The sequence below is a fragment of the Manis javanica genome, chromosome 3, assembly GCF_040802235.1.
Source record: "Manis javanica isolate MJ-LG chromosome 3, MJ_LKY, whole genome shotgun sequence".
Classification (NCBI taxonomy): Eukaryota; Metazoa; Chordata; class Mammalia; order Pholidota; family Manidae; genus Manis; species Manis javanica.
This window is the reverse complement of record NC_133158.1, coordinates 60,390,692-60,409,477: the sequence shown is the minus strand read 5'-3', so window position 1 is coordinate 60,409,477 and position 18,786 is coordinate 60,390,692. Positions and strand designations below refer to the sequence as shown.

The window sequence follows — 18,786 nt, the reverse complement described above, 5'->3', positions numbered from 1 at the left end:
TTCGAATGTAGTTTTAACATGTATCTGAGGCAATGAGTGGAAAATGAGACAAGAGAAATAGAGGAAGAGAAAAAAAATATCAAAACACTCTTAATGTAAGCTGGAGCTTTAAATTTAGGAGTGAGGTCTGGGAATCAACACACAGTAGTTAGCATTATTTACAAATAATTTCACAGAAGAGAACTACTTTAAATATGATTTATAAAGTGTTTCTGGTGAGGGTAAAGTGTCTGCTTTCCTAACATCTCATCAGGAAGCCAATCTAAAATGTGATGATGAAGGATAAGCTCTAACCTTGGAAATTATATTGAGAGGCAAGGCTGTAATGACTAAAGCTAATAGGGAACATGAGAAAGGAAGAGAAGGAAAGTGGAAAAAAAAAGGCGGCATCCAAGGAAAAAAGGCTCTGTGTGTCTGGCAGATATGCAGAAGAGTTCCAGCTGCTAGCAAGGTGTTCTCTGGATAGAGCAGGTATAAATCTTTTGGGTTTTGCATAAATTATTCAAATACTTTCTCTCTGGCTTCATGCTGAAGAAAAATCTTCTAGTTATTATTTTGATAAGAGTGTGTCTTAGCTAGTAGACATGAGGACAAGTACTCCCTGATACAAGCACATCTGATTAAGAAACAACTTTTACCTTTGCAATATTTTCTCAGTATTACTCACAACCCTTTTCCACACACTGCTCTTCCCATATATAATACCCCCGCTATTTGTTCTCATGTGACCTCAGGTTCTGTCATATGAGAAGTGAGGTATAGAGGTGTGGGTGTTTAGCCATATCAACCTAGGCTCTGCTCCTACAGCAGTCCTGCTCTTCCCACCTCTTCTTTCCTAGGGCCTCTGTTCTGGGAGTGGGAGTGTCAAGGGAAAGCCGCTGCCACAGGATAAATGTATTCTTTATGTATAATTCAAAATCTCTTTCCCTATATAAATAATCTTATAAACTCTGGCTAAATGTAGTTGAAATAGTCCTGAGAGTACCATACATAAGTATGTTTTTGGGTGGACCAATCTTTATGAATTTGCCTGAGACTCCAGATATGTTTGAGAAAACATATTCTCAAATTAAAAAAAAAATCTGTGTATGAATGAGATTTTGGAAACAACCTGTTTCTGAATTTGGAAATGTCTTTGCTCCATCACTGTTATAAATGGTTGCTCATCATCAATTTATAAACATCCTGGCTTCATTACCTTTGATTATATGTATTTATTCAAAAAAGGAGTGTAATAAGGAGACCTGGCCTCCTCTGGGAGTTAGAAGACTAAGGAAGGCTAATCTGGGGCCTGACAAATGTGTAGGAGTTAGTACTTAAACAAATGGAGAAGTGTCATTTTTAAAAGGGGCCATTATCTGCAAGAAACCTGACTCAAGGAGGAGGAGGAGCTTGGGGTATTGGAGGAACTCAAAGGAAGCCAGTGTGGCTGCAGTGTGGCTTAGCATGAGCTAAGGCTGGAGTGGTTGGCAAGGGCTAGATCAGGCAGGATGTTATAGGCCATGTCACAAATTTTAGACTTCATTCTAAGATCAATGGAACCATAAGACTATTTTAATCAGGGGAATGACATACTTAGGTTTAGATCTAGTCTCTGTAGTGACCCCGCAAAGGTGTATCTGTTCCCCCAAATTAGCCTATAGCAAATAGCTGCCTTAATCTACTCTACTGCAGCCAGGAGCACTGTATATAATGTATTTCTATATCATAACCAGTAGTATTGATTGTATATAATGCATTTTGAAGTCCATTCTTTGAGTGAGTCCTTAAAATATAGGATCATTGTGTCCCACATTGCCCCTTAGAATTGACTGTAACTTTGCAGCCTAAGGAATGAATATAATGACTAATGTTTTCTTTATTTCATCTCAATCTTTTAAAATCTAAATAATTTATCAATTTTTCTACCAGCCTCCAAGTTACTTTTGAAATGTTTGACAAGAGTTCAGAATCTATGTCCACTCTTTCAGGCCACTAGGAATTCATTTAGGGAACTGAAGTGGCAATTTATTAGCAAACTGGCATGGGAACTCATTTCGTTAGGTTTGTATTTGTTTCTGCATTTGGGCCATTCTGCAAAGGGGCAGTTATTTAAGGCCTGAGAGAGTAAATGTAGCACCCAGATTGCTTAATTTACGACCCATGAGAGATTTTACTGTGAGAATTTTGTTCACTTTAAAGTGCTCTATAAGACTATCTAGAGACTCTTTGACATCAGTCTCTTTTAAAAGATAAAGTAACTGAATATAATGCAAACCCACCCCAGACTTGTGCTATTGTATTTTTCTGATATGTGCAGAAATCTCTCTGATTATCCAGACAGCTCAGCCTGCAGAAGCAGTGTGTGTGGGGGTGGGGTGGACAGAATGAGATTTTGGCCCTCCATTGCAAACTGCTGCCTTTTGAAATGATGCACACATGCTTGGTCCATCTGTCTTCAAGGACTCGGCAGAATAGTCAGTAAAACTTTCTATTCAGTGTTCAGAGCTGCAATGCCAAATATTAATAACTCATTTTATTTATAACTGATTCTCCAAAGTAGGAAAAACAGGTGGTACTCATGAAGAACTCAATACTAGCCAAATTTCAAAGGTCAGATGCAGCAAGTGTGGAATGAGAAAAAGCATTTTGTGTTCACACTCTTACTGTAGAAATGTTTGTCTGTGGCTCCTTTTCCCAATCATAATACTAGTATACTTGAGACCGCCCAGGGACTCTCTCTAGAGCCACCCCACACTCCTTAAATTATTATTTCCCAGGATGCATGTCCTCATGGTCCTTTATTTCTTTCCCATATGGCCTAGCTCTGATGAATTATGGTCATTATTCTCACAAATTGATCCATGAATTGTTTTAGTGATGATTGTTTGGTGTTAAATCCCTCCTGAAGATGACGACTACATAAAATAATGTCTAAAATGGTGGACAATTTCAACTATGTGGTGTGCGAATAGGAAAGATAATTACAGGCAGACAGGATCTCTCTCTAGTCAGTCTCCCAACCCATGGTCCTGAAAACAACAAGAAACTCTTAAGGAATTAAGAACAGAAAAGATGCCAGAAGATACCTTAATGAAGTTGAAATTGTCAGAAGGGAAAAAAGGTTGCATTTTGGCTTTCCTATGTCCTTACTTCTTTTCACGACAACACTGATTTTTCTTTTGGGAAATTACCTCTTTCCCCACTGGAATGAGATATTAGTATGCTGGATGTCCCCTTGCCAGGGGCTGAGCATATGACTTAATATAGCCAATCAATTCCCACCCACTGGATGCGCATCAGAAAGACTGAATTTGAGTGGTTTTCTTCACCCCAATGGGGACACCATGAAAAGGCCACATTCATTTTTGTTATTACTGAGACACCCAGAACTGCTCTGTTTTTTTACATTTCTAACCATAGGTATTTAATCTTCTCTTTTTAGTTTTTTTAATGAATTCCTTCTTATTGCTTAAATTACCTAGACTCAATTTCTATTGACCTATAACTGACACAGTGTTGATTCTAAACTGGTGAATATGGTATTCGTCTTGGAAGATTCTAGGTATATGGGCAGTCATTTGTAATGCCCACTAAATCTTTCCAATTCCCTTACCACTTATGTGGTAGGACTATTCTTCCTTACTCCCCTTTGAAGGGACAGCCATGTAAGTTTTCTGGCCAATGAAATGTGTTTAGAAATAATTGTAGCATTTCTAGAGGCAACTTTAAAAAGCCAGTGTACAGTTTGCCACTGTTCTGGTGACTGGGGACACTTACGTCCAGACGATGTCTATTGGCATGGGTAATCTGAGTGCCTATGTTAAGGAGAGAATCTCTGCTGATCTGAATGAGATTTGTTGTATGAGGTAAATATAAACTTTTGTTATTTTAAGTTATTGAGATTGGGAGGAGATGTTACTAATACAAAAGTGACTTTGGAAGATGTGGAAAAATGGGTCGTTTTCTGGTTGCTAGCATGGAGTCGTAAAGGACAGGACATATTGGATATTTTACTCTCTCACATTTAAAATTAGAGTCATTAGATTAGAAATATAAGAAAAATGGAAAAGACTGGTATTTCTCCAACCTGAATAATAATTAAACCCCATAGAGAGGAAAGAGGATAGAATCTATCAAAACTATTCTTACTTTAATAACTAAATAAACATAAAATTACATACCAAGATCATCCAACATGAATGCTAATAAAGCTACAGAACCAATACAATTTAAATTCATCCCATTGATTTCACATGACAGTTAATATTGTTGAGATGAACTAAAATCACTGTTAGCAATGTAAACGTAATATGGATTTCATGGGTTTGATCTTCCAATTCTACCATATGCCATGTGATGATGATTCAGGTCACCCACGTCTTTTCTTTATTTGAAACACTGAAAAATCATCACTTATAGAGGACATGATGATGTCATTTGGCCTGCTTTTTTGTGGGTATGCATCATCTAAGTATTAAGGCATCCTCTGCTTTTTTTTGGCTAACAAAGTAGTACTTCTTGGTAACAATGTGAGGATAAATGTAGATCCAGGAACAGAAATGTGGTAGTCCTCAACTATAAAGAGGTCATCTAAAGATATCGAATATGTCTATATCAATTTTTAAGATATTTTTATTAAAATTAAAGGACATTAGAATAATTTTAATATGGAACTTGAGAGTCTCTGAGAATGAATCTGTGAACTTCTAGGAGCAGCATATGTTGCTAGTCTGAAAAACATTGCAATTGATATAAAATATCAAAATTTCAGTAAAGATGATATGTTTCACAATACTGGACATCCATATGGATGGCCAAAATAATGAGATGTTTAAACCATAGCATAATTAATTAGATGTTTATTAATGGATCTATATCAACCTCGAGAGAGGTTTCAAGTGGCATGGTTCAGAGACTTTGACTTATTTTGTTCTGTAATTTCAACCAAATCACAAATAAAAATGTAGAATATGTGTTAAACAAATATATCAATGATAAACTAGATGAAAACAAGTATGCTGCAAGAAGAAGAAATATCCGAAACCACCTCTAAACCATCTCCCTCCCAAGATTTGGCTCTTTTGTCATTAGATGTCTATTCTACCCACTATCCTGCCTGCTGGCAGCCATGTACTGACTCCCAGAAGATTGTCCTTATTTCTGTCACTCTCTCCAATAATATAGCTGTCTTGATTCTTATGATTTCTTTTTACACATGGATGATCCTTCTAATTGCTTGATTTTTCAGTTTAACCTTATCTCTTCTCAGCCACTCTGTAGGTCTTAGCTTAGAACCTTGTGTTTGTCAGTAACTGAAACCCCTGCCTGATTTCAATTTCAAGCTTTCCATACTAACACTTCCTCTAATTGTTCTAGTTCATTTCTTCCCTTATCTCAATTCCAACAATCCTTTGAACGCACCAGGATCAATAAAGTATCTATCCTACTTCCTTGTCACTATCTCATTGCTCATGTATTCACTTCCTTTGTTATTCAGCTTGAATTCTGTAGTCAGTCATTATATTAACTACCTGTCTACACTCTTAGCCTCTTTCCACTTTTTCACTATGTTGTTCTCACTTGACTTCAATCCTGGTTAAACCCAATATTAGGCCTCTTGCATGCCTGTACTTGTTTAGTTGACATGACTAAACAAAAACACAACCATGCTGACTGGTCTCATTTTATGTTCATGACCATTAACCTTAAGAGAGCTCTTAATGCTGCCTAGCAATTATACACCCACTCTGCTAGACTTAGATAATTATTTCATTCCTTATCCTTTCCCCTTAAACACTTCACATCTCCTCCCTCATCCCCATTCTTAGTTTATAATCTTTCTTCCTCTTTTCCTGAGAAAATAGAAGCAACACTTAAAGACCTTTCAAAAGCAACACCACTTTTTCTATCCACCCTAAGGCATCTGGGACCATATGCTTTGCTTTTCCCCTTTATTAAGGATAAATGCTATTGCCTCTAGGTAAGGCCAATCCCTCAACTTGTGTATTAGATATTTTCCCTTCTCTTCCACTCAAGGATATCATCCAACTATTCTCCCCACCTCTCACACATTTGATTTCCTCCTAATGAATTTTTCCTAATAGTAATCAAACACCTTTTGTTTCTATCTTCAAAAAAAAAAATCACCCTGCGCTTGACCTCACTTTCTTTTCTATATACTACATGACAATTCTCTTCTTCCCTTTGCACCAAGACCCAAGGAAAAATGTATTTGTGTACTCAGTCCTCAATCTTCTATTTCCATTCTTTCTTCAATCTGCTCTAAATAAGCCTTTGCTCTTGTCATACAGAGCAACCACTCCTGTCAATATCATTTTCAACCTCAAGTCCTCTTCTTATTAGACTTTCAGCAGTATTTGACACAGTTGAACACACCCTCCCTTCACTTGGCATACGGAACACACTTTATTGGTTTTTCAACTACCTCATTGACTGCTACTTTTCCATTTTCTTTCCTAGTTATTATTTCTTTATATCAGATGCACTAGGGCTCAATCTTTGTGCTTCTTCTCTTTTCTAGCTATAGTCATTTCTTTGGTAGTCCTATCCAAAATCATACTTTAAATATCATCTACATGGTGGTGACTAACAAATGTTTATCTTTATAATATTTATAGTTCAGACCTCTCCCTTGAATAACTAACTTAAATATACAACTACCAACTAACGTGTACCAAAATATTAACAGGTCCAAAACTATGTCCATCCAAACCTTTCTCCTTCCTGAGTTTTCCCCTGACCAGTTAATGGCAACTCCATTCTTTTAATTGCTCAGTCCTGAGACTATAAAGTTCTGGTAGTGTACCATCCAGCACTAGTGGATTATCACCCATTTAATGGTCCCTCAGACTAGTCATGCTTTAAAATTCTCATTAAAATAAATTTGTATTGCAGTTTTGCCTCACTTGGTGGGCTATCAGAGAGGATTCTGGGAAAGAGCATGCACAGTAGAAATTAGCTTACATCTTTGCCAGCCTGTCAACACGCAGATTTATTTTAATGACTGTATAATGAAGAAAGGTCACTTTAGGACACCCCAGCAGCATGCCCAGTTGGACTCTAGCTTGTGGAATGTCTGTGATTTTACTCCTACTGCTAGGGATTTTCTCATTGGTGGAATCTATCTGTAGTCTCAACGCGCTAGTCTCAACTTCTCTGTGGTCACCCCCACCTCTCCTCCCGTTTATTTCTGGCTTCCTGCCTAACACTTTCTTTCTCTTAGAGTGAATAGACTTGATATCAACCACTAGGAGAACATGATACTGTAGACTTAGACCATTTAGTTCCTAAGATATTATTTATCTATATATAACAAAAAAGGAAGGGAACAATATCTCAGGATATTTTAGTTTTAATGTTTTATAGTCATTATGTCCTGATTTTTGCATGATTGTTGCTTCACAGTAACTCTGCTAGAGTATAGAGGAAGCCCATCATTTAGCATCCTAAAAGAAATTATTTACTTGGTTGTTATCATATCTCACATGAGAAAGAGACGGGCAGACATCTCCTGGGTAGAGAAGCAGCAACAAGATCCTGTACATAGAGCCAGACTCTACATGAAACTTTTTTCATCTAATCCTCTTAAGACAAGGGTTTCTCTTCTGCTCAAATGTGTAAAAATTTAAAGAAAGAGATATTCCTTTAAGGGCAAGGGAAAAAAAACGGTAGTTATATATGATGTCTGTTACTCATAGTTCTGAACCTTTCAGTCGTGCTTTATAAAAATAACCTATTATTTACTTTTTCATCTAGCAAGCAGTAGAGAATCTTTTCCTTAGATTCATCAGAGAATTCCCAAGAAAATTTCTTTCAGACCAATAAGTCAAAGATTCAGAGTGACCAATTTTGGCTTCCTATAAAAACAATTTTATTATCTTCAGTATGTTATTGCCTCCAGAGAAGTGATTCTCAACTTTGGTTGCATTTGGTATCACTTGAAACATCTTTTAAAATTCTGATTTCTGGGCCTCAACCCCGGAGATTCTGACTTAGTTAATCGGGTCTGAGCCTCAGCATGGAGATTTTTAAAGTCTTCCACATATTTTCCATTATGCAGCCAAGGTTGAAAACCTCTTTTCTAAAGATACTTTACTCCTTCTTGCCATTTCTGGGAATTGGTAAGGGTGAGATGATGGGAGATAAAGAGAGGGTTTCAGATACATGCTGGATGACCACCTGGAACAAATGTTGTTGAGATAAATATTAAACAGTTCGTTGCAGTAGATGACCTTTTGTTCTCTTTCACAACTCTGAGATTCTTTCATTTTATATCTACCCACTGCATGCGCATATGTGGAATCAAAGAAATATATACAAGGACACAAATTCCACTGAGATACATAAATCAGGATATTACTAGTATAGCTGTATTCCTAGCTGTTACCTCGTTGGGTGAGTGAACTATTTTATTCTGACTGCTTTTTAGTGCACATGACACAATTTTATTAGACTGTATTATGCACAGCATCATTGAGTTAAAGTGATATTATTAGCCTGATAGAAGAAGCTTCTTAACCAGCTGTGAAGGCTTGTTAATATACATTATGATGTTAATCGTGTACATGAATATTTGTGAGTAGTTGGTAGGGGACAGAAATTTAAACTAAATTAAAAATGTGAACCTGCAGCACATGGGAAATAAATGCTCATTGAGACTAGTCTCAGTTATTTTTCATTATTTTCAAGGTCAAGTTGGCAATTTTTCACAACTCCTACTCACAAATACCCTCTCTGATTGACTCTTACAGCTAGAAGTTCTCCTTACACCCAGAAGGGAAGCCTGCTTTAAAAAAAATCATACTAAAAGTCTAAATGCCAAAGCGAAAAGAATATTGGGCTTCTGTTTATTTTTATCTGAAAATTGTAACACCATGCAAACTAAAGCAGTTCATATAGTATTAAATTGGAATTTTTAAAGAAGTTTAAATTATTTAAAAAATAATATGCTGAGGAACTTGTTATTCTTAATGAACCTAAATAAAGTCTATTATAATTCTGCTGGGTAGGATTCTTCTAAGCCTTTCCTTCTTACTTGTCATGTGGCAAAAGGCAGAAAATTTTCCTTCACTGTATCTCCTAACTGTTTATACTGGAGAATGTATATCTTATATTCACTTACAACTGTGTAGGACTTCTCATGGATATTTTTGCCTCCCAAATCAACCATTGCTTAGAGAATCATGGTAAATTATCATAATTTTGCATGGATAGAAGGTGAGAGGTTCCCAGGGATTCTTATTGTCATACTGACAAAGAGAAAGACTTCTATGAAGTTTTCTTGAAGTAGGAGAGTGTGGTTAAAGGGAGGATGTGAGAACAAGCTGGGAGGTGGGGCCTGTTGGAGAAATCCCTCTTCACTTGCCAAAGAGGTGGGGTGAGAGTGGGAAGGAAGGGATGTGTGCTAATATTATTATCTTTTTTTTTGATATCATTAATCTACAATTACATAAGCAACATTATGGCCACTAGACTCCGCCTATTATGAAGTCCTCACCACAAACTCCATTACAGTCACTATCCATCAGCATAGTAAGATGCTATAGAGCCACTACTTGTCTTCTCTGTGTTGTACTGCCTTCCCTGTGGCACCTCCCCTCCACATTTTCTCTGCCCCCTTTTCTCCTTATCTCTCCCTTCCCACCCATCCTCCCCAGTCCCTTTCCCTTTGTAACTGTTAATCCATTCTTGGGTGCTGTGAGTCTGCTGCTGTTTTGTTACTTCAGTTTTTGCTTTGTTCTGATACTCCACAGATGAGTGAAATTATTTGACACTTGTCTTTCTCCACCTGGCTTATTTCACTGAGCAAAATACCTTCTAGCTCCATCCATGTTATTGCAAATGGTAGGATTTGTTTTCTTCTTGTGGTTGAACAATATTCCATTGTGTATATGTACCACATTTTCTTTATCCATTCATCTACTGATGGACACTTAGGTTGCTTCCATTTCTTGGCTATTGTAAATAGTGCTGAGATAAACATAGGGGTACACATGTCTTTTTCCAACTGGGCTTCTGCATTCTTAGGGTAAATTCCTAGGAGTGGAATTCCTGGGTCAAATGATATTCTATTTTGAGTTTTTTGAGGAACCTCCATAGTGCTTTCTACAATGCTTGAACTAATTTACATTCCCACCAGCAGTGTAAGAGGGTTCCCCTTTTTCCACATCCTCATCAGCATTTGTTGTTGTTTGTCTTTTGGATGTTGGCCATCCTAACTGATGTGAGGTGATATCTCATTGTGGTTTTAATTCGCATATCTCTGATTTTTAGTGATGTGGAGTATCTTTTCATGTGCCTGTTAGTCATCTGAATTTCTTCTTTGGAGAACTGTCTGTTTAGATCCTCTGCCCATTTTTTAATTGGATTATTTGCTTTTTGTTTGTTGAGGTGCATGAGCTCTTTATATATTTTGGATGTCAACCCTTTGTTGGATATGTCATTTATGAATATATTCTCCCATACTGTAGGATGCCTTTTTGTTCTATTGATGATGTCCTTTGCTGTACAGAAGCTTTCAGCTTGATATAGTCCGACTTGTGCGTTTTTTGCTTTTGTTTCCCTTGCCCAGGGAGATACGTTCATGAAGAAGTTGCTCATGTTTAGGTCCAAGAGATTTTTGCCTATGTTTTTTCCTAAGAGTTTTATGGTTTTATGACTTACATTCAGGTCTTTGATCCATTTCAAATTTACTTTTGTGTATGGGGTTAGACAATGATCCAGTTTCATTCTCTTGCATGTAGCTGTCCAGTTTTGCCAACACCAGCTGTTGAAGAGGCTGTCATTTCCCCATTGTATATCCATGGCTCCTCTATAGTATATTAATTGACCATATATGTTTGGATTAATATCTGGACTCTATTCTGTTCCACTAGTCTGTGGGTCTGTTCTTGTGTCAGTACCAAATTGTCTTTATTACTGTGGCTTTGTAGTAGAGCTTGAAGTTGGGAAGCGAGATGCCCCCTGCTTTATTCTTCCTTCTCAGGATTGCTTTGTCTATTTGGGGTCTTTTGTGGATCCATATGAATTTTAGAACTATTTGTTCCAGTTCATTGAAGAATGCTGTTGGTATTTTGATAGGGATTTACTCTGTAGATTACTTTAGGCAGGATGGCAATTTTGACAATATTAATTCTTCCTAGCCAGGAGCATGGGATGAGTTTCCATTTGTTAGTATCCCCCTTAATTTCTCTTAAGAGTGTCTTACAGTTTTCAGGCTATAGGTCTTTCATTTCCTTGGTTAGGTTTATACCTAGGTATTTTATTCTTTTTGATGCAATTGTAAATGGATTTGTTTTCCTGATTTCTCTTTCTGCTAGTTCATTGTTAATGTATAGGAAAGCAACATATTTCTGTATGTGAATTTTGTAACCTGCAACTTTTCTGAATTCAGATACTAGTTATAGTAGTTTTGGAGTGGAGTCCTTAGGATTTTTTATGTACAATATCATGTTATCTGCAAACAGTGACAGTTTGACTTCTTTATCATTCTGGATGCCTTTTATTTCTTTGTTTTGTCTGCTTGCCATGGCTAGGTCCTCCAGTACTATGTTGAATAACAGTGGGGAGAGTGCACATCTCTGTGTTCCTGATCTTAGGTGAAAAGCTTTCAGCTTCTCACTGTTAAGTATGATGTTGGCTGTGGGTTTGTCATTTTCTCTTATATGGCCTTTATTATGTTGAGGTACTTGTCCTGTATACTCATTTTGCTGAGAGTTTTTATCATGAATGGATGTTGTATTTTGTTGAATGCTTTTTCAGCATGGAGATGATCAAGTAGTTTTTGTCCTTCTTTTTGTTGATGTGGGGGATGATGTTGATGGATTTTTGAATGTTGTACCATCCTTGCATCCCTGAGATCAATCCCACTTGATCATGGTGTATATGATCCTCTTGATGTGTTTTTGAATTTGGTTTGCTAATAATTTGTTGAGTATTTTTGCATCTATGTTTATCAGGAAAATTGGTCTGTAATTTTCTTTTTTTATGGTGTCTTTGCCTGGTATTAGAGTGATGCTGGCTTCATAGAATGCGTTTGGAAGTACCCTCTTCTTCTATTTTTTGGAAAACTTTAAGGAGAATGGGTATTATGTCTTCTCTATATGTCTGAGAAAATTCGGCATTGAATCCATCTGGTTCAGGGGTTTTGTTCTTGGTGGGTTTTTTGATTACTGATTCTATTTTGTTGCTGGTAATTGGTCTGTTTAGATTTTCTGTTTCTTCCTTGGTCAGTCTTGGAATGTCATATTTTTAGGGAAAGTTATCCATTTCTTCTAGGTTTTCTAGCTTGTTAGCATATAGATTTGCATACTATTCTCTAATAATTCTTTGTATTTCTGTGGTGTCTGTTGTGATTTTTCCTTTCTCATTTCTGATTCTATTTATGTGTGTAGATTCTATTTTTATCTTAATAAATCTGGCTAAGGCTTTATATATTTTGTTTATTTTATCAAAGAACCAGCTCTTGGTTTCATTGATTTTTTCTATTGTTTTAATCTCCTCAATTTTATTTATTTATTCTCTGATCTTTATTATGTCCTTCCTTCTGCTGACTTTGGGTCTCATTTGTTCTTCTTTTTCCCATTTCAATAATTGTGACTTTAGACTATTCATTTGGGATTGTTCTTCCTTCTTTAAATAGACCTTGATTGCAATATACTTTTCTCTTAGAACTTCCTTTGCTGCGTCCCACAGAAGTTGGGACATTGTGCTATTATTGTCATTTGTCTCCATATAATGCTTGATCTCTGTTTTAATTTGGTCATTGATCCATTGTGTATTTAGGAGCATGTTGTTAAGCCTCCATGCCTTTGTGAGTCTTTTTGTTTTCTTCGTACAATTTATTTCTAGTCTTATGCCTTTGTTGTCTGAGAAGTTGGTTGGTAGAGTTTCAATGTTTTTTATTTACTGAGGCTCTTTTTGTGGCCTAGCATGTGGTCTATTCTGGAAAATGTTCCATGTGCACTAGAGAAGAATGTGTATCCTACTGCTTTTGGGTGTAGAGTTCTGTATGTATCTATTAGGTCCATTTGTTCTAGTGTGTTGTTCAGTGCCTCTGTATCCTGACTTATTTTTTGTCTGGTGGATCTGTCCTTTGGAGTGAGTGGTGTGTTGAAGTCTTCTAAAATGAATGCATCGCATTCTATTTCCTACTTTAATTCTTTTAGTATTTGTTTCACATATGTCGGTGCTCCTGTGTTGTGTGCATATATATTTATAATGGTTATATCCTCTTGTTGGACTGACCTCTTTTCATTATGTAATGTCCTTCTTTGTCTCTTGTTACTTTCTTTGTTTTGAAGTCTCTTTTGTGTGATACAAGTACCGCCACACCTGCTTTTTTCTCCCTATTGTTTGCATGAAATCTCTTTTTCCATCCCTTCACTTTGAGTCTGTGTATGTCTTTGGGTTTGATGTGAGTCTCTTGTAAGCAGCATATAGATGGATTTTGCTTTTTTATCCATTCTGTTACTCTGTGTCTTTTGATTGGTGCACTCAGTCCATTTACATTTAGGGTGATTATTGAAAGATATGTACTTATTGCCATTGCAGACTTTAGAGTAGTGGTTACCAAAGGTTCAAGGGTAGCTTCTTTACTATCTAACCATCTAATTATAACTCACTTATTATGCTATTATAAATGCTGTCTGATTATTCTTTATTTCTCTCCCTTCTTATTCTTCTTCCCCTACTCTTTATATGTTAGGTATTTTATTCTGTACTCTTTTGTATTTCCTTTGACTGCTTTTGTGGATAGTTAATTTTATTTTTTTTTGCCTTTTGGTAGTATTTGGTTGATCTGCTTTCTTTGCTGTGATTTTATTTAGCCTTAGGGGTATTTCATCTAGAGCAGTCCCTTTAAAATACCCTGTAGAGGTGGTTTGTAGGAGGCAAATTCCCTCACCTTTTGATTGTCTGGAAATTGTTTAATCCCTCCTTCAAATTTAAATGATAATCTTGCTGGATACAGTATTCTTGGTTCAAGGCCCTTCTGTTTCATTGCATTAAATATATCATGCCATTCTCTTCTGGCCTGTAAGGTTTCTGTTGAAAAATCTTATGATCGCCTGGTGCGTTTTCCTTTGTAGGTGACCATTTTTCTCTCTCTGGCTGCCTTTAATACCCTGTCCTTGTCTTTGATCTTTGCCATTTGAATTATTATATGTCTTGGTGTTGTCCTACTTGGGTCCCTTGTGTTGGGAGGTCTGTGGGCTTCCATGATCTGAGAGGGTATTTCCTTCCCTAGCTTGGGGAAGTTTTCACCTATTATTTCTTCAAAGACCCTTTCTACCCTTTTTCTCTCTCTTCTTCTTCTGGTACCCCTATAATGTGAATATTGTTCCATTTGGATCGATCACACAGTTCTCTTAATATTCTTTCATTCCTAGAGATCCTTTTAGCTCTCTCTGCCTCAGCTTCTCTGTATTCCTGTTCTCTGATTTCTATTCCATTAACAGTCTCTTGCACCTCATCCAGCCTGCTCTTAAGTCCTTCTATTGATTGTTTCATTTTTGTTCCCTCCGGACGTCATCCCTTAGCTCTTGCATATTTCTCTGCAGGTCCATCAGCACAGTTATGACTTTTACTTTGAATTCTTTTTCAGGAAGATTGGTTATATCTATCTAGCCAGGCCCTCTCTCTGGGGTTGTTTGAGTGATTTTTGACTGGACCAAGTTCTTCCACCTTTTCATGGTGATAGAAGTGATTGCTGGCAGGTGGTATGTGTGTCAGCTGGGAGAACAAAGTCCCTTCCTGCTTGCTGGTCACCTTGCCCTTTTCCTCTGCCTGTGCTGGTTACATGCACACAGGGAACAGTCTCTGGGTTAATCTCCTAAACTGCCATGGGTGGGGTGGCCCTATGGATAGCCTAGCACACTGCAGGGGTTTGCAGATGTGCTGGGTGTATTGTCCTGTGAAAACAGTGCCCCTTCATGCCTTCCAGACCTTGCAATGGCTTCCTCTGTCTGTGTTGGGCAGCTGCACACTGGGGGTTGCCTCTGGGTCTGTCCTGGTTAGCTGTGTGCTGGGGGAGAACTCTGTGTGGTTGCTGTGGGCAGGGATGCTCTCCAGCTGCTCCACAGCAGTGGTGGGTCAGCTAGTGTGTTTGCAGTGTCAGCCAAGGGGAATGAATCGCAGGCTGCTTATTGCCGTGAGGGGCTTTGGAGCTGCGTTGCTACCCAGGGGGTTAGGGTGCCTGAAGTTCCTTAAGATTCCCAGCCTGCTGGGCTGAGTGTGTTGGGACAATTTTGTCCACCTGTTAAACTCTTGTCCCTTTAAGACTTTTAAAGCACCAGCTTTTCTTTTGTCCCAGGGGAACCCACTGTGGGGACCTGCTCACAGTCTCCATCTTGAATTTTACTTTTTTGTTTCTCTAATATCCAGTCCACTGTGCGATTTGTGTCTGTGCTCCCAGTGCAGATTACTAGGGCTGGTTGCTTAGCAGTCCTGTACTTCCACTCCCTCCCAACTCTGATTCTTTTCCTTCTGCTGGTGAGCTGGGGTGGGGGAAGTGCTTGGGTCCCATCAGGTCACAGCTTTGTGTCTTACCCTTTTTGTGAGATGCTGAGTTCTTGCAGATGTAGATGTAGCTGGATGTTGTACTGTATCTTCTGGTGTCTCTTTTATGATAGTTTTATTTGCTGTATTTTCAAAAATATATATGGTTTGGGGAGGAGATTTCCACCACCCTACTCATGCCACCATCTTGAGTGCCTCCTGATATTATTATCTTGAAAATTTGATGATAAGAGGGCCTAGGACATTCTCATTTTAGTGATTTACATTTTCCCTATTCAGGGCAAAGCCATCAGCTGGGGTTTCAACTGGAGAGAAATTTCAATAGGAGGAAAAGGAAGGCTCTGAAATAGTTGTTGCAAACTATGACCTTGTTTTATTGGTTATCTGATTTTACTGTTGAATCTTTAATAGTTTGTTCTCTGGTTTTATTTCTCTGCCCCCAAATATTATTCATTCCTATCCCTTCCAGTGCCTCTCATTTCACTTTTTCATTTTCTCTGCTTTCTCCTTTTCCTTTACTACCAAACTTCTTGAAATAGTAATTTAAGATAACTATCAATTTTTGCTCATATTCCAATTGCTCCTTAAATCCTTAGGGGTTGGGAAAAGGAAGATGACCCAGTGAAGGAGGCAAATGAGACCTTAAAGAAGTGGAAGGAAAATCAGCATACAGCTGTGCTGAGAAAGCTAAGTCTGGAAAAGTTCAAGAGAAGCTAAAGCCAACCTTTTCAATTCATTCTCCACTTCTTCATAGAGGCACCTGAAATAAATCATTAGTGATTCTTTCAGTGGACCACAGGGCTATGCTTATACCATTCACATCACTCTCATAACAATGTTCTATGATTATTTGTTTATATGTCTGTCACTCCCACCTCATACTCAGTTATTATCAGCTTTCCAAGTTAGCATTACTCTTTCTTTCTTTTGTGTTCCCTATAACATCTTGCATTCTATGGAGCATAAAATAGGCATGTAATACATATTTGTTGAGCAGGTGAAGAATTTAATCTAATTTAAGGCTTAAATGCATCTTTAAATTCAGACCTGAAATTCAAACATGAAGCATGAATATCATGTCCTAGTATTCATTCACTCAGCAAGTAGTGATTGAACCACCTGCCATGTTCCAGACACCACTGTGAGTGCTCAGGATATAACTATGAAAAAGTAGACAAAAATAGATGTTTGTAAGCCATTTTACAGGTTATAAAACTGACTCATATCTATTCTTATTATTTCCTCTTTTTTCATCCTATACTACTGAAGGCTAAGGCCTTCATTAAGTCTGGTATGCATAAGGAGAATAAGGCTCTTTCCTCATCGCCTGTGTGTCTCACATCCTTGGGAACATACGCTTTTGAAACTACTACCCTTGATTCATTCAGATCTCATTTTTTCTTGGACTGTGGAAATCTCTGCAAGAATTGATGAATTATAAATATGATAACATTAAATATATAATATTAAGGGCACATATTCTTACAAAAGTCTAGTTTTTCTTATTTGTAAGTGAATTTATATCAAAAGTGTTACAGTGGTATAAAATTTAAATCACATTTGATTATGCATATAATGAATAATCTCATTAAAAAGTGTACAATCATATGAAGAGAAATTTAAAAATTCAGTCAAGACATATATTGGTTAATACAATATTTGCATTGTCATTTTCATCATCTGCTGTTGTAATGATGGTACATTATTCTCCTCACACTTGTTTAAAGAACTCAGCTTACTTAACAATTGTTTATTTTTTTCATTTTTTTCCCCAGCATTTCTTGGCAAGTCTCTGAGTACCTCACATGGATTATCAGGAAAGATTTTACAGTAACTAATGATTGCCAATGGTTATTCCAATTTCCAAAAGTTGTTAATGACAAAAAAACCAAGAACATAAAACACAATAGGACAATGAAGAACAAGCAAGCAAACAACAGCAAAAACTCTCCATCCTACAGTTTGGACAGAGAGAGACTGAGTTTACGCATTTTCTTTCTGTTTGGAAGAATGTTTCCATGTTGAAAATCTTCAAACATTTTCAACCATCTTTAATTTATAGATACATTTTCCTTTGTCCCATTTGGCAAGCAAGTGGTGATTAAGATATAACCTAAGGACACAGGATTCATTAAACAGATAACATAACTAAGTTAATTGCTTATTTTCCAAGATTTACCATTAAACAGATACTATGCCTAAGTTAATTGCCTATTTTCCAAGATCTACCATTCTGGGCCTCCCCAACTGAACCCAGTCAAGCTTATAGTTTCTACAGACATTTATTTTATAAAGGACTAGTTAACTAATAACCTACAAATACACAGCCAACTACTTCCCAAGATCCATATCATAACAAACAACACTTTAGTAGTTTTCATGTTAAGGTTTCTACTTTAGTGGTAAAACTAAATTTTTTTTTTATGATTCTTTAATAATCACCAATAGTTATATGAGATTTATGGTGCTGAAAAGCAACAATAACTAACATATGCATAGAATTTCTTATGTGCCTGGCAACGTAATGCGCCAGCATGAATTCTCTCACTTAATCTTCACAACCATCCTATGAGGTGGGTAATTTTATCTTCTTTTTATAGATAAGAAAACTGAAACACAGAGAAGTTAAATAACTTGTCCAAGGTCAATACACTGAATAAGTAGCAGACTCAGGTCTGGCTGAAATCAGAGTTCCTGCTCTTAAAAATATACTATTGTGTATCTTCCTCTCCCAAAGGTTTTGCCATTCAAACTGAAAAACACCAGCATGGAAAACAGTGGTATTTATTGAGGAACAGGATGGTTTTTGAGATGATTTGATGATTTACAAGAACAATGGTACAGAATATTTTAAATAGAAACTGTCCAAAACTTGGTCTCCATAATCAAAGCACATCAGACACAGACACACTTGAAAAACTAACAAAATAAAGTAATACTTGCACTGAAGAAAGATTACAGCTAAGGACAATACAGAGTGGGAATAATCGGGAGGAAGGTATGAGGCAGAGAAATAAAATTTGTTTTTCTAACTGAGGAGAGGTAGAAGAAGCCATAAATCACTCTGGCTGTTCCTGAAAATTTTCCTGTAATGTTCCTTAGCTTTGCAAAGGTTAAGAGACCAATAAAAATGTTTTGTTAGCCCAAGCTAGGCAAAGAGCTGATTGAGATGAAAAGCTTATCCTGCATAGTCAGAGAGGACCACTTAAAGGATTTTCTCTTGACTTAGAGTCTGGCAATTGGGCAGGCAAGAAGTAACTCGTCTTC

At 37.1% G+C, this 18,786-nt stretch overlaps 1 long non-coding RNA gene across 1 annotated transcript in view; it reads left to right on the top strand.

Annotated features, from left to right (window-relative positions):
- The window catches only part of LOC140848158 (uncharacterized), a 62,017-nt gene extending 44,140 nt beyond the window's left edge, over positions 1–17,877 (top strand). The window contains exon 3 of the long non-coding RNA XR_012128710.1: positions 17,295–17,877. This is a non-coding gene — a long non-coding RNA (uncharacterized lncRNA). The remainder of the gene's footprint in view (positions 1–17,294) is intronic.
- Positions 17,878–18,786: the final 909 nt, after the last annotated feature.